The following is a 17,684-nucleotide window of genomic DNA, read 5'->3' as shown; positions in this document are numbered from 1 at the left end:
AAAAATAGGCTATTTGGAACATTCACTATATTTACACACAAAAAAAAAAAGATGAATAGATTGAAATACTGCAAAATACAATTCAAAGGAACTATTAACACTGTAATAAAACATGTTTTACCTCTTCATTCTCTCTTATTCGACATCTCTATTTCCTTTGTCATTCGAAACAGAAATCCATTAACAACATTGTTTCTCCATGACTTTCATGTTTTTTCTCTTTCCCTTCACTAACTTCATCAACTCTCTCAATATGAGTCATGTACCCACTTAAAAACGACATTTGGTTGCCCAAATCTTCATAACAATTTACAGCTACGCCAAAATCCATCAAGACTCTTTCATGAAGATGCATTTCTATGTCTCCATTAGTTGCCCAAATCTTGATCATATTTGACCCCTTCTTGGATAAATATTAATTTCACAAACAAAACAGAATTGTGCATATTTGAGAAAAAGTGGGGGGGGGGGGGGGGGGGGGGGGTTTAATAAAGTGTTGATGGTGGTGGTGGTGACGGCGGCATTGGTGGTGGAGATGGAGGAGGGAGGGAGGGGTAAGTGAGGGGAAGGAGAGGAGAGGCCGGAGATAGAGAAAAGGAGGGAGAGGCGGCAGTGAGGGGAAGGAAAGGAGAGGAAAGAGAGTTTTTTTTAGGTTTTGGAGAAGATGAAAAATCTTAAATGTGTAGTGAGGGAAAATAAAGAGAGGTATATGTATTTTGAAAGTTATTGGACCAGTTATGAGATGCAATTTTGAAAAAATAAAGCTACGAAAATAAAATAAAAAATAAAATAGTTATTATTCATAAATAAATCTTAGAGATAGCTATGACAAGTAAATTTCCCTACAGTATTTCTGTATGTTCGTTTGGGCTTTTAATAGTTGAGTTATTGCATTGTAATTAAACTTTAGTCCTATTAGTATAGTTGAGAAGTTGGTTACTGTTACATTGGATTTGAGTTCCTTACAAATTATGATATCTCTATTGAGATTTATTTATTTGTACACTTCTTTAGATGGCGACACCACTTATAAAAAATTGTGTGTACGTCATTCGCTAGCCCAAAATGTTAAGTACCCTCATCAAGAAAACTGGAAAACATGGAAGTACTAAAGGAAATGTGAATCTAATTGTAAAGTTTCGAAGTCAATAAATTGTTCCTAGGCTCACAAGCTCGGGAGGTATTTGGAAAAATATTATTTTATGCACTTGAATTCCGTGTAAAATATTCATATTTTTTAGCGTGTCAAATAGTTCAATAATTGAATACGTTCTTGATATTTATTTCTTGGTCAAGTATTTTACTATTTAAACTTAATTAGTAAACTAGCAAATATATGTGCAGAGCCCTTTCGGTCTAATTAGTAGAGATGAATCCATTACATTTTAAATTGATAAGTTCAATCTCTAGCTTTTAACCATTGAACTTATTACACAATTAAAATAATGGGTTTAAAAGGTGATATTTATCGAATTTGGTGATTCCTTGTTCCATATTCGCACAGTAAGAAATAATCCACAGAACTTTGGGCTTTATGCCAGGGGATTAAAAATATTGCTTGGGAGCACTAGCTCTTTGCTCTTGACATTAAGTGAAATCATCAAGTCATCAATATTTGGTACCCGGGGATGGATTTACCTTAGGCCGAGGGGTGTCACGTGATACTGCTTCGTCGGAAAATTTTACAAAATATGTATATGTATTACCAAAATGCAGAACAAAACCAAATTAAATAAATAAATGACAGTGGTGGACTGATCGAGCTATGCAGCTCACTTGGTCAGGCGTCTAGATCCTCATCCAAAGGGTGCGAGTTCGAACCGCTACAGCCTCATTTTGTGTTTTAAAATAAAATATTTGCTTCTCATCTACAAAAAAAAAAAGTTACATGTACAGCTATTTGTTTTTCTTTGCTTTTTTCCTTCCATTAGTCTTTCTTGTAATAAATTTAGCATCATTTAATGCCCTATATATAAAAAGTACTAGTAGTATTTAATAATATTTTTTATGAGGTTATTTTAAATACATTTAAAAAAAAAATGAAAACTCATTGAGAAGAGTTGTATTGATATACATGAATTGTTTTATCTAGATTATTTTAAATATAATGTTATAATGTTTTATTTATTTTTCTCATTATAAAATGTGATACCGCTTACAAAAAATCCTGCGTACACTACCGTTGGTACTACTTGAGAGTTTGGGGGAACCAAGCTAAGCAATGTCTACAGGGACAGCTACCAGATAAAAATATTGAGGAAAAAAAAAAAAAAACCTGTGTTGGAGTTTTAGATTTGCCCACATAATTCGAGGTGACCCCGAAGTTGCGTTATTTAAAACGAATAATTCGATCAGTCTGACTTTGAAAAACAACGCAGCATTGCGTAGGTTACCCCAACTGCACCACGCGCATGTTTATAAGATTTGGAAATGGTCTTTATGAGAAAAGGACCAAAATCATCCATAATGTTTGGGTTTGGATCAAAATCATACATATTCTTTCACATGGTGCACTAATAGTACATTATGTTTGCATAAGTGGTGCACTTTTAGTCACAATCCCAAATAAATTTAACGGAAAAGAACAAAAATGCCCCTGAACTTTTAGAAAAGGTATAAAAATACCCTTTATTCATCTATTTTGCTAAAACTACCCCTCAATTCAACTTTTTGAGAATTTATTCCCCTTGCCTAACGGACAACACTAATTTTTTTTTTTTTTAAAAAAATTAAATTGCACATGACATTTTATTACTGAAAAATTGATTTATTCTTTTAAAAAGAAATCTGAAAAATCGTTATTTGTAGAATAAGGAAAAATAATTTTTCAACATCCATTTCTTTAAAAAAAACAAATGTAGTAAGCCTTTTATATATATATATAAAAAAAAAACATAATTGGATTTTCATTAAAACATGTGGAATTTTTTTAAGTTTGGAAAAAAAATTTAACGGGTGGAAACCCCATTTTTTTTTTAGAAAATTCAATTTTTAAATCTGAAAAACTGATTGTTTTTTTAAGTAAAATGTGCAAAACTAATACTCCATAATTTTCTTCTAGATTTAAAAAAAGATAGTTTTCTGGTTTTTTTTTAAACACAGTTTTTCCATAAAAAATTTAATTTTTTCAGATTTTTATAAAAATCCAATTTTTCACATTTTGAAAATAAAAAAAATTAGTGTTGTCCTTTAGTCAAGGTTTTACTCGTTAAAAAAAAGTTTTCCAAATTTAAAAAAAATCCAAGGTTTCAGATTTCTTTTTAAAAGAATAAATCAATTTTTCAGTAATAAAATGTCATGTGCAATTTAATTTTTTTTTTTAAAAAAAAAATTAGTGTTGTCCGTTAGTCAAGGGGAATAAATTCTCAAAAAGTTGAATTGAGGGGTAGTTTTAGCAAAATAGATGAATGAAGGGTATTTTTATACCTTTTCTAAAAGTTCAGGGGCATTTTTGTTCTTTTCCGTTAAATTTATTTGGGATTGTGACTAAAAGTGCACCACTTATGCAAACATAATGTACTATTAGTGCACCATGTGAAAGAATATGTATGATTTTGATCCAAACCCAAACATTATGGATGATTTTGGTCCTTTTCTCTGGTCTTTATCAAATGTTGTAATTGAACATTCCTTTATCTTATATATTCCCGCTCCTCATTCTCCGTTTCCCATGTTATCAATTCTCGATCATCCCAAAATAAGTATCATTTTAGAAAAAAAAAAACTTGTATCAAAATAAGCGTTAATTTAATAACTCAAGACAATAATTGACAAGCGTTTTCAACTATGTTCTTAGCATTAAAGAAATATTCTTCTTTAATATTGTTCAATTCTACAAAAAAGAAATCTAATAAATATGTAAGGTTAATTTAGTAAACTTCACATTATATTAATTGATTTCTTAATGGGCGTGAATTTTGCTAAGGTGACACTCATTTTGGGACGGGATGAGTATTACTTAATCTAAAAATTGTGCTCTTAACTTAATTAGTTTGAGCAAGTAATTTATAAATGTCAAACTGCGAGTTGACAATAAATGCACATGTGACATCTCATAGATGCACCTATACATCACATGGTAGATGAATGGGTCCATATCCACCCTATATCCACTTTTGATATGTTCCAGAATTTAGGGGATTCAGTCCCAACATTAACTAGTCTAACCAACTTATTGAGAACAAGCAACACAAAAAAAAAAAAAAAAAAAAAAAAAAAAAAAAAAAAAAACTTGAATAATCTTCTAGTTCTCCGATAAATTTCGATACTAAATCTGCACATCATATTTGAATTGGGGATAACAATATAGTTTATGCTAACTGATAAAATATTTGTACTGGTAAAACTTCAAATTTCTCATGACATGTGCCATTTGTTTTAGTACACTAATTATGGTTTACTATGGAATAGGATTTCATCATGCTTATATTTGTAATACAGATGGAGTAAGTTTTTACATACATATTTCTTAGCTGTAGTAATTTGAAGATATTCAATCTTCCATTTGTAGTTTCAATATGATAACAATTTCTATTGCTAGCTAGTAAACTATGGGTTTACTACATGAATTGGTGTTTCGACTGTGACAACTTCATATATTAGGATCTAGGATGAATGGTGATATCATATATGAGCTCTTCACGAGCCTTCATAATCATATATTATTTGGACACTACTGGTGTCATGATCCAAACAGACAATTAGCTCTTCTGGAGCAAAATCGAGGCATACGTATAACGTAGAGAATTTTCTATATCTCCAGAAATAATAATAAAAGTACAAGACAAACAGAGATGTAGCCAAAGAACCTGGAGGAGAGAAGAGATACTTTATTGCTCTTGAAACTGATCTACAAATGATATCTAACTTCCTATTTATAGAAGAAAAAAAGTTGTTGCGGGGATTTTCAGGAGTTGCTTGCAAGCTGTCTGCTTGGGTTACTTGCAAGTTGTCTGCTTGATTGCAACCCTGATCGAGGAAGTTGTTGTAAGGCTTTTCAGGAGCTGTCTGCTTGAGCTACTCGTGAGATGCCTGCTTGAGCTACTTGCAAGTTGCTAGTTTGAGCTACTGGCAAACTATCTGCTTGATTGCAAGCCTAAGGAAACTGCCACAAAGTTTTTCAGAGAGTTATTTACAAGATGCCTGCATGGGGTACTTCCAAGTTATCTGCTTGATTGCAAGTTTCTTCAGGAAGTTGTAGGAGTACTTGAATAAACATCCGTAATACATTGTGCCCCCCCCCCCCCCCCCCAACCCCCTCTTAAACTTGTCCTATATTTTCATTTGAACACTTAATTAAGCTTTGTTCCTATTGAACACGTGAACCGAAAATAAAGTGTGTCAATTAGATCACACACATGCATACATGGCATCATATGTGTATTGCACTCATTCTAGGAGCGTCAAACGGTGAACGACTTTCAAAAAATTATTCTCTCTCACTTCAAAATCTCACACAATGACGTTATGGCTGAACTAATTAGTAAGGAGTATAATTCAAAGGACGTAAGGCAAATCCCATGCCATAACAACTATTTCGATCCCCTTTCTTTCAAATTTGAGAAAGAATGGTAGGCACCTATCATTTTCCATCTAAGGACTAGTTCATGCGCCACTTTGGCAGTACATCAATTAATGTGCAGAGCACAACACTCTTAAGCAAGAGAAAATCTTGATGGGAAATTGTTGTAACCTTATTTTTCAACTCATCACATTAAAATATAGTATGCAGAAAAGGAAGCATGACTTTATCTGATATACGAATAGTTGGAGTGTTGGACCAAAAATTTTCCAGTATGAATCAATATAATGTGCAGATCGAGTACAACACTCTTAAAATAAATGAAGGTATATATGTATCAAAGTTGAGCATCGTTAAGCTTTAAGTTATCATATGGAGTTGAACATTCACATTAAGGTAGCTCTCAGCTTTGTCTTTGTATCTACTATTGTAAGCATAGGATGGTGGTGCTTGCACACTATCATACGTTGTTGCAGCTGCATCAATATTGCCGATGTACATGAGCCACCACTAGCTGCAACTCAAGCTCCACCCGCACCGGCACCTTCCATAAACCCAACCGCTAACATCCAATTTCAAGTTTCATGTTGATCAGTTGACGACGTTGAATGTTATTACTTATTACGTAGCTCTGAACTTTCCGTGCTTCTGAAATAATGGATTCAAAATTTTTTAGAAATTTTTACGATTTCTTAATCGGTTGAACATACGTATAAGTTATGCACTCTATCCACCCCCAGCTTCTGTTTCATCGACAAAAGTATAAATATATATATTTCTACTATATTAGAAGAGTGGGTTGGATCGTCGTCGACCCACTCTTCTAATATAGTTATTAAAATAAAAATAAAAAAATTAAGGTGGGGCCCACTCTTCTATAATAGTAGAAAAAAATAAAAAAAAAATAAGGTGGGGTCCACACGAAGAAGTACGAGACAATTACAAAAAAAAAAAAACATTTAAATAATGATAATAAGTTCAGAAAATGGTAAAGGTACGCTTAGATAAATGATACTCCAATTGAAAGGAATGGAAGAAAAATGAAGAGAAAAAATACGTGGATGAATGATGCATTCATTATCTCTATTTCCAGTTTATTATTGTTCCTTTAACGCTTAACGAATATTTTGATGAATTATATGTCTTTTTCGTATATAATTTTCAATCAGGATGCGAAAAACTGAAGCTGGTCAATTACATGCGATCTTTTTTTTAATTATATGTGAAGTCTCAACTAATTTTTTTATTTTTTTTAACGAGTATACATCTGTCGCTTGACATCCTTATTATTTGCCATTTTTCGGCAATATTGGATTTGTTTAAGAGTTAATACACTTTTGTAATTTTTTTCCAGAAAATGCTAAGGGCCACCCTTTTACAGGACTTACTGTTGTTTCTTACGTGTTTTTGTTTTCTTACAATTATAATTGGTTTTATATATCAAGCCTATAATTGGCTTTACTTTTACCCAACAAATGCACGTTTATACGTTTGTTTGCTGTGTTACTTAGAATAACTTAATTTTGTATAGACAAAAGTTACCCCCTTCTGAATTGAACTTTTTTGTGGCACAGGAATAAGGAAGTCTATGAAGCTTCTTACATCAGCAAAATGAGTGAAAGATAGTTCGTTTATGTTATTCTTGTACCATGTATATTTAATTTGTGAGATACTCGGGTTTTATGTAATAAAAACATTTGATTATAAATGATTCATTTGTGTTTTGAGTGCGATAGCATTTTTCATATGTATGTTTCAGGATTGGATTCAGAACTTGAACTTTATGAGTTTGAAGTCAGAAATTTTACCACAACCCTATCTTATTTATTTGGTTTGATTTTTTTATATTACTTATTTAAGAATTTTTAACATATATACAGAATTTAAGCTACCGAATTCAGATGAAGTTATAGCCCCTGTTGCCATTTTGGGGGAAGCGGAGGGCAGAGAATTGGTGTATAACTGTATTTTAGTTAAAATAATTATACTACATTCTTTCTATTAGGTGAGGAAGAAATTTTATTTTGTGATTAGTTTAGTCTTTGATCCGTGGAAATCACCTCATTAAAAGCTATCTGCTTCTGAATTTATAAATTGGAAACTAACCACCAATTCACTCATCCAAAACTAAGTAATGGTGAGTTTCTGGTTCACCTTTTCCTATACGTCACGATATAAGTTTCAGACATGGTCTAGTTTACTGGAAAGGAGCCATTTACGTGTCATGTAAAGAATGTTTCAACGTGGAACAAGAGAAGTTTGAAGAATTTCTCGTGCCTGATTTCATTAATGGACAAGTCTTGGATAACGAGGATCACATGATTGTCTATTTTGGGGAAGTCTTATGGCCATTTGCTGATTTGCACCTAATACAAGTGAATTGCCAGAAAGTAGCTTTGTACAATATTTTTACAAGATGAAACATGATTGTACAGGGTGGTTCTTGAAGTACGACGTGAATGTTAAAGATGTGTTGGCATTTCCTCGTGTAATTCGACGTTACCTTCAGACAACAGATTTTCATTACTATGTCATGGCTGTGCTTAATGTTGCAAGGGAAGAGAAAGAGGAGGATTCATTCTTGGTCTTGCTCATTCCTCAAATGGCAATTCTATATTACAACCTAGCGGACAACTCATTCACAAGCTCTGTGATTTTGATAATGGCATTCGTGAGGAATTTGATGAACTTGTTGGATGTCTGCATTTTATATATTAGATCAAGCACTTACCAATACATTGAATCTACCTATTTTGGTAAATAGATTTGTCTCTTCATGTGAGAAATATAATTCTCTTTTATGTTGTATGACATCAATCAACTATAAGATCTGACAAAGAGAGGCAAATTGCTGTAGTGTAACTTATGTTTTTAGTTGGACTAAAATGTATAAACCATTCTCTTGCATTTCCTTACATTATTGAAAATCTAGTCAATAAAAATTGGAGAACGTTTACCATGACCAACTTATAAGTACTTTTTGACTTATCTACCGAGGTATTATGTAATCCAAAACATGAAAACTGTCATTGAGCAAAGGTAATTAGCAAAAAAAAAAGGGAATTTGAGAAGCTCATAAACTCAACATAATCTCAACAATCACAACTTAAAACAATGATGCAGTCATGTAACCATCCAAGAACATCACCACTGGCGGAAACTGTATAGCAATAGGTACTCAGACAGGAAAATTGATCATCAAACCCAATATCAATCGCCAATAGAGGGAGTAAATGTAACAAAATTAGAATATGTAAAACAAATATGCAGGAATATTCCACAAGAGATCATTCATTCTTTCAAGAATTAGATGATTTAACCTTCCTGACTGTGATAAAAAACACATAGTTGGTATAAGATCCAACTAGTTCACCTATTTTCCTGAAACAATAGAAGCAGCCATTCGTCGCTTTGAGATTTTAAAGATACTAGGAAATTGAAATCAAGCAAAAAAAAAAAAAAAAAACCGGATAAGAACACTATTAGGGCTTGAAATCAAGCAAATTAACCAAATTTGGTATCCAACAACCAAAGTTCTTGTTAACACTATTAGGGCTCACAATAAAATCAAAGCGGATAAGAGAAAGCAACACAATATCTAAAATGAACAAAACGTTAGACATTCGACAGGACAAGAAATGGTAAAGGCACACAAGTTCTTAGAATTCTCCAGTACCTAATCAATCTAAGGGGGACAAGTAAACATTAAGCCTTCCACCTTCAGACCTACAAATCAAAATGTACTTAAACCATTAGATTCATGAACTACTTACTTAAACAATTGAGTACTAATAGAGTAGGTAAACACTCTCAATTTCCAAATGAAGCAATGTAACTCATTGATTCAGAGTATGGACAGTAGGCGTCTACTGATTGATTCAGTCTCTTGCCGAGCTGCATTCTCCCGCTGTTCAATTTCCTTCTTCACTGTTTTAGCTAACTCTACTTGGGTGCCAATTTTTTCTACCTCGTCTTGTGCGCTCGTAAGGTCCGCTTTACATATTTCTTCAACGCGTTCCAAACGCTCTACATCATGTTCAATAGTAGCGACCACCTGTTTCTTCCTACGAATCTCTTCTTCTGCCTTCTCAATTTCTCTCTTCAGAGGCTCCATTTTCTCCTTTTCCTTTTTAAGTTTTCCTCCAAGAAGTTTGATATCCTCTTCAAGATCATCAGCACGAATAACAACCTCTTCATAGTTGCTCTCCAGTTCTGAAAAAGACGACATATCTCCTTTTCTCTTTTCAATTTGCAAATCATATTTCTTAGAAATCAAATCCTTCATATCTCTGTAGAAACAGCCATAATCAGCTCCGAGACAATTCAACATGGCGAAAGCACCAATGGCAAAAGAAACCATGTCATCCACGTTAGTAGTCGTCTGAGAAGTGAGACGAGACACCAAGAAAGACTTGACATCAGTGATCATTTTCTTGGATTGTTCATTAATACATTCATTTCTGCTAGTAGTATGTACTGTTTGTTTTAGTGCCTCCAGTCTTGATAAAGGATCTAGGTTTAGTTTTCTTTCTCTTTGTTCTTCGTCTTCATCACAAGGAACTTCCAAAGGCCTATCATTGCTTGATCCCAGTGGGGAGGGAACTTGTTCCAAAGCAATTGTAGGAACTGCTGGAGCTTTTGTGGGGGCTGTCACATTAACAACATAAGCACTTCAGTTAAGATATTGAAAGGGAAGAAGATGTATGCATATCTAGTGATAAATCAGATTCTTCTAACTAACAGCTCTTTCGACTTCCCTCAATCAATGCTATTTTTAGCACTAAATCTGCTTACAGTAGTTCTGATAACAACTTTAACTGTGTTTGGAGGCTTCAATCAACGTTATTCTTCACATTTGAGCTTCGAACTTTGAAGCAGAATCTCTTCTCCACGTCCTAACGCAATGTAAGCACGCAAAAGATTTCTGGAACAAGGTAAAATATAACCACTAGATAGTCTCCTATTGACTATGGGAATAACCTTGACTCATATTATTGGATTAAGACTGAATGTGCTAGGTAAAACAGTGTTAAAATATTCTGAAATGGAAGGAACTTCTTTAGATGTAGTAATTTCTACGGCTATTGAATTTAAAATGTTGTACTGTCACTTCAGTAACAATACTTGTATAACTTCAATTAGATACATCAAATGGGAGCCTAGTGAAAAAAATTCTATAAATTTATTAATGTTGGGGCCTCAATGGAAAATTCGAAAAGGGAGGCATTGGTAGAATTCATTCAAAGGTGTAAAGAACAAACAATCTTGTAACCAACAAAGATGAAATAGTGCTTAAAGAAGCCAAAGACAAACAAAAAGTGCTAAAGAATAATTTGTTATTGGAGCGATAACTCTGAAAAGATAGATTTTGCCGATCTTTCTTTTATCTCAGGAGAAATAAGATCTGGAGGAGCTAATTCAAACCCCTCTAATTTATAGATCGATCATAATCTTAACTGGATAATTGGATATAACCAGAAAATTCATGTTATCACAAATATGCCTGCTGATTTAAGAGCTTTACATGCAGGACTTACATAGCTATACTGTTAGGGTTTTTCCCTGATTTTCTTACCATATTTGAGTTTTACTTTTTTCTGGAAGGAAAGTCAAAGTATAACCATAATCGTTTTACTTTTCTTGAAAGGAAAATATTCTCTTCCATATTTGGCTAGTACTTTTCTTGGAGGAAAAGGTTTGGACCTCTATAAATTGAACAATCCCTCTCATACAACAAAAAAATAATAGCATCCACAATGTAATCATTAAAGGGTTTTGTTTAGGGGGAGATAATTCTCTCAATAGAGTTTATGCTTCTTTATATTAGTTTTTCATATGTGGGTTAATTGACCAAACCCTATTATAATATTTTATCTTTTTAGTATACCTTTCTTTGTCATCTGATTTATCATGTTCAAGGTTTGCAGCTATTAGCTTCCGCATGACGCCCTGTTATTTCGATCCCAACAAGTGGTGTTAGAGCCAATGGTTCAGCCAATGATTCGGCGATGTTCAGGACATGTTCAAAGCGGTTACAAATCAAGAGCAAATAATTTCACGATAATGAAGATTTTATCTCGGAGTATTACATGTGGAAATGAATTTCAACCATAATTTCAACATCCGTCTTTAAAAATAAAGCAAAATATTTTTAACCCATAATATTTTTAACCTTATTTTTAACAATGACAAGCAGCAGTGATAAAGATTACGTGAAGAAAGTGGATCAAGTTTTGTCAAGAAAATCCAGGTCAAAAGGGGAGATTTATTAGGGTTTTGCCCTGAAATTTTGCCATATTTGATTTTTACTTTTCTCTAGAAAGAAAGTCAAAGTATAACCATAATCGTTTTACTTTTCCTGAAAGGAAAATATATTTATCTTTCATATTTGGCTGGTACTTTTCTTCGAGAAAAAGGTTTAGACCTCTATAAATTAAAGAATACCTTTCAAACAACAAAAAATTATAGCATTCACAATGTAATCATTAAAAAGTTTTGTTTAGGGGAGATAATTCTCTCAATAGAGTTTATGCTTCTTTATATTAGTTTTTCATATGTAGGTCAATTGATCAAACCCTATTATAATATTATATCTTTTTAGTATACTTTCCATTGTCATCTGATTTATCATGTTCAAGGTTTGCAATTATTAGCTTCCGCATGACGCCCTGTTATTTCGATCCCAACATATACAACATAACTTCACTTCACTAACAATAGAGACAGACTAAGAAAAAATCATCAGTATTAATCACTTTATATTATTATTATTATTATTATTATTATTATTATTATTATTATTATTATTATTATTATTATTATTATTATTATCTTCTGCCCCAAAAAAATTACTGCATACTAGAAAATGTATGTATTTGTAGGAAAACTTACTGCGTATCACACGGACTTTGTTGGAATTCCTTTTTTTCCTATTATAACGACCTTTGACGGTTGAACATGAGCTTGACCTTGTTGCTACCATGTTTCTTATTTTTTCTTCAAACCTCCAATTCTTTAATTTCTTTCTTTCTGTTGTGTTTAATTAGTAGTATGTTAGGACTGAAGTTGATTTCAAAATAGGAATAGTTTACACTGAATGAGATCAATTGTATAAAATATTTTCTTTTAACTTATCATGCCACTTTGTTTTTACCTTTCTTTTCTGTTGTCCTTTCTTCTTTGTACTTGCCATGCATGAAAAGGGTACCAAATTGCTAATAAAGCACCAAATGTGTGCTATAATTTCTTCATGCTTATAAAACTTTCTTCAGTCAACTAGTCAAGTTAGGGACATAAATATCTAAGCATCGTGTTAAAGTTAGGGACACTGACATATATATACCAGTGCTAATAACTATTGGCAAAGTTTTAGCCAAATATTTGACTTAGCAACTATAGCCCAACAAAAAAATGGCAGCGGATAGCAAAATCCTAATTTTTGACAATACCGCGCGATGTATCCACCAACTACCGTGGCTGATACATTTATTTCAATTTCTCTTAAAGTTATTGGTTCAATTAAACTCGGGAGTCTAGTAGCTGCACTTGCCCCTGAAAGGAAAAGCTCTATAAAAGTGGCGATTTCAAATCCATAAATGCTTCAATATTCAACCCCTAAAATGTTTTTCATATTCCAAAAATTTTACACAAAATCAGAGTGCCAAAGAGCTAAAATAAGATAATAACCAGTCCTTCCATATTTTCTGCAAATGTAGTGTTATCATTTATCAAATGAAGGACTATTGACAAAAATTACTCCTCCTTCCTCTGCCTGTAAAATCAAAGGCGGACATGATTTGAAGACCGTGAGGGCACCATCATCTTAAGTACTCTTAACATAGACACTAGTTAAACTACCAATGACGACTGAGATCTAATACTTGGACATTAACACTGTTGATCCAACTTACACTAGTAGATCAATGGTCAAAGTTGTGCAAACCATATGAATGGTTAAAGGTAGGGGGTGTTCAAATGAGACCGAAAAACCAATCCGAATAGTAAACCGAGTCAAACCGACTTAATGAACCAAAAAACTGTTCGGTTTGGTTTGATTTGGTTTTAAATTTCGAAAAACCAATTAACATTTGATTTGGTTTGGTGTTACACAAAAAAAAAAAAAACGAACCAAACCGATAAATACATACATATTTAAAATATTGTGTTGTATGTGTGTGTATACATATTTAAAATATTGTGCCGTGAGTGTGTGTGTATTATATCTTGCATATTAATTAAAAAAAATTATCTATCTTCTTTATAATTTTGTTCTATTCAAGTCCAATACTAATTCAAATAATTAGAAAGAAAATTCTAGCCCATTTTCTTGGGTGGTGTTTCCCCCACTTTCTTAGGGAAATGAACTGGGAGAGGGAATAAAAACAAAATAGTTCCGTAAGTGTAGGAGTAGGTTTAAATATTTGATCCAATTTGGAGTTACTAGTCCCTCAAGCTTGGGGTTATATCTAATTCATGACTATCCAGTAATTCAACGTTAACAACATAACCTTTGTGCGTAACTTGAAGTCTTTAAACAAAAGAAGAAGCCCTTAAAAAAATGATAGGGAATAAATGTTTTAGCATTGATGTGAATGTAATACTGTTTTCACCATAGTTATTGTATCTCATTTTCATTTTTTGCACCTCACTTGTATCAATTTCTTTGCATTATAAAATACTTCCTTAAAAATATCAAAATTCGAACCAACGCGATAAAACCGACAAAATCGAACTCGATTGAATTTATACTATAATGGTTTGATTTGGTTTGAATAAAAAAAAAAACCGATTTAATTAGTTTGGTTTTAACTAAAAATCGAGTCAAACCGGACCATGAACACCCCTAGTTACAGGATCGATCCTGCGTATCTCATTTGTGCAAAGGAGCATTATTAACGAGCATTATTAACAAAAATTATCAAAGGGAGAGAACCACTATCTAGGGAATCGATCCTGCGTACGGGCTGTGGGAAGCGAAGGCTTATGCCAGTGCACCAAATGCTCTTATGTGTATAATAGTGCATAGTTATATTTATATTTTTTTATTATATATAAGTGTGGTGGGAGGACCAACACAGCTGCGACAGCTTGTACCAAAAGCTTTATAAATTGTACACGCAATGAATGCTTATACTAAGCTATATAACTTGTACACTTTAACCAACTACTTTTTTATCGCACGTGGACATATGTCATAATACTTAATATTTATTCTCCTCTCATGTATACACGTGTGCACTTATTTATTTCCTTCGTGCACTTTTACTTGTTCATTTTTTACTTTTCACGTTCTTTGAGAATTAATAAATCCCATGTAGACATTTCTTTTCTATTATATATAAGTGTGGTGGGAGGACCAACACAGCTGTGACAGCTTGTACAAAAAGCTTTATAAATTGTACACGCAATGAATGCTTATACTAAAAGTTATATAACTTGTACACTTTAACCAACTACTTTTTTATCTCGCGTGGACATATGTTATAATACTTAATATTTATTCTCTTCTGATGTATATACGTATGCACTTATTTATTTCCTCCGTGCACTTTTACTTATTCACTTTTGACTTTTCACGTTCTTTAAGAATTAATAAATCTCATGTAGACATATGTCATAGTATTGAATATTTATTCTCTTCTCATGTATACACGTATGCACTTCAATTTTAATTCTCTGACACATGTTTATTTCTTCTGTGCACTTTTACTTGTTCACTTTTGACTTTTCACGTTCTTGCTGAATATTTATTTTCTTCTCATGTATACATGTATGCTCTTCAATTTTAATTCTCCGACACATATTTGTTTCCTCCATGCTCTTCAATTTTAATTTTCCGACACATATTTGTTTCCTCCATGCACTTTTACTTGTTCACTTTTGACTTTTCACGTTTTTAAGAATTAATAAATGAAGTACTCCCTTCGTCCCATATTACTTGGTCACATTACTATACTTGACTTTTCACATTCTTTAAGAATTAATAAATGAAGTATTCCCTTCGTCCCATATTAGTTGGCCACATTACTATACTTGACTTTTCACATTCTTTAAGAATTAATAAATGAAGTACTCCCTTCGTCCCATATTAGTTGGCTACATTACTATACTTGACTTTTCACATTCTTTAAGAATTAATAAATAAAGTACTCTCTTCGTCTCATATTACTTGGCCACATTACTATACTTGACTTTTCACATTTTTTAAATATTAATAAATGAAGTACTCCTTTCGTCCCATATTACTTGACCACATTACTATATTTGACTTTTCACATTCTTTAAAAATTAATAAATGAAGTACTCCCTTCGTCTCATATTACTTGGCCACATTACTGTACTTGACTTTTCACATTCTTTAAGAATTAATAAATGAAGTACTCCCTTCGTCCCATATTACTTGGTCACATTACTATACTTGACTTTTTACATTCTTTAAGAGTTAATAAATGAAGTACTCCCTTCGTCCCATATTACTTAGCCACATTACTATACTTGACTTTTCACATTCTTTAAGAATTAATAAATGAAGTACTCCCTTCGTCCCATATTACTTGGCTACATTACTAAAAATATATGTCTATTTTTCTATTCTATTTTTTTCTTATTATATATAAACGTCCAAGGTGGACGTAACACAACAACAATAAGTTGTACAAAAAGCAACTGAATTTGTACTCTAAGCAGGGACTAACATGTGTACATTTCAGAAGCTGAACATTAATTCTACCTCTTGTATGTTTACTTTTTAAGTCCCCACGGGTCCGCAATGTCTTAATTGTCCTTTCATTTCCTTCAGTTGGCATATACTCCCTTTGTTTCAATTTAAATGTCTACGTTTGACTGGACACGGCGTTTAAGAAATAAAGATAGACTTACAAATTTTGTGGTTCTAAATTAAAAATGTGTATAATATAATAAAATATCCTTTGAATCTTGTGATTATAAACTTGACATGTAGGATATTTGAATTGTCAACTTACTAAATATAAAAAGAGGCAGACATAACCAAAATAAGACAATTTTTTTTTTATTTAACAACAAACGCCCAAGGTGGACAAACACAACAGTAATAAATTGTACAAAAAACAACAGAAATTGTACTCTAAATCGGGTCTAACATGTGTATATTTCAGAAGTTTAACATTAATACTACCTCTTGTGTGTTTACTTTTTAAGTCCCCATGTTTACTCTTTAAGTCCACACGAGCCCGCAGTGTCTCAATTGTCCTTTCATTTCCTTCATTTGGCATATACTCCCTTTGTCTCAATTTAAGTGTCTACGTTTGACTAGAAACAGAGTTTAAGAAATAAAGATAGACTTTTGAATCTTGTGGTTCTAAATTAAAAATGTGTATAATATAATAAGATATCCTTTAAATCTTGTAATTATAAACTTGACATGTCGGATATTTGAATTATCAACTTACTACATATAAAAAGAGGCGAACATAACCAAAATAAGATAAATTTTAACAACAATTGAGAAATGAAGGGGAAAAATAAGAGGAAAGGGAAAAAAAATATAGAGACTCACTAAGGAGAATCGCAGTATTATTTGCAAAATATACAAATCATAAAGACTAACTAAAGTGAGTAACCAAATTAATCATGTTGGGCCTCGTGCATCGCACGGGCATAGTTTGCTAGTATATATACTTATTTTTTAAGTATATCACATATATATACAAAACAATTCTTGAAGTTACCGAGTACGCGTGCCCTCCCTCCTTACCATGTGGGTCCGCCTCTGTGTAAAATCACTCATTATCCATTCACATTTAACTAAAACTACTATATAATCAACCCGACTACTCAACAATTCACCACACTTCCTAAGCCACTAGGGTATGTTAACCGGATAAGTTTAGGTTTTGATCCGTGGAATCGCCTCATTCCAAAGTTATCTGTCTCCGAATTTCTGAACTGGAACATGAGAACGACCAATTTGAGATTTACTCATCCGAAACTAAGAAATGGAGTGTCTTTGGTCCACCTTTTCCTATACGACACGATATAAGTTTCAGACATGAACTAGTATACTGGAATGGAGCCATGTATGTGTCATTATCAAATGTTTCAGTGGAACACGAAAATTTTGAAGAAATTCCCATTTACCAACTTACAAGTACTTTTTGACTTATCTTGTGACAATTGTGATAGT

Source organism: Lycium barbarum, chromosome 10 (genome assembly GCF_019175385.1).
Source record: "Lycium barbarum isolate Lr01 chromosome 10, ASM1917538v2, whole genome shotgun sequence".
NCBI classification, from domain to species: Eukaryota; Viridiplantae; Streptophyta; class Magnoliopsida; order Solanales; family Solanaceae; genus Lycium; species Lycium barbarum.
The sequence above is the reverse complement of the archived record's forward strand: the minus strand, read 5'-3'. Positions refer to the sequence as shown.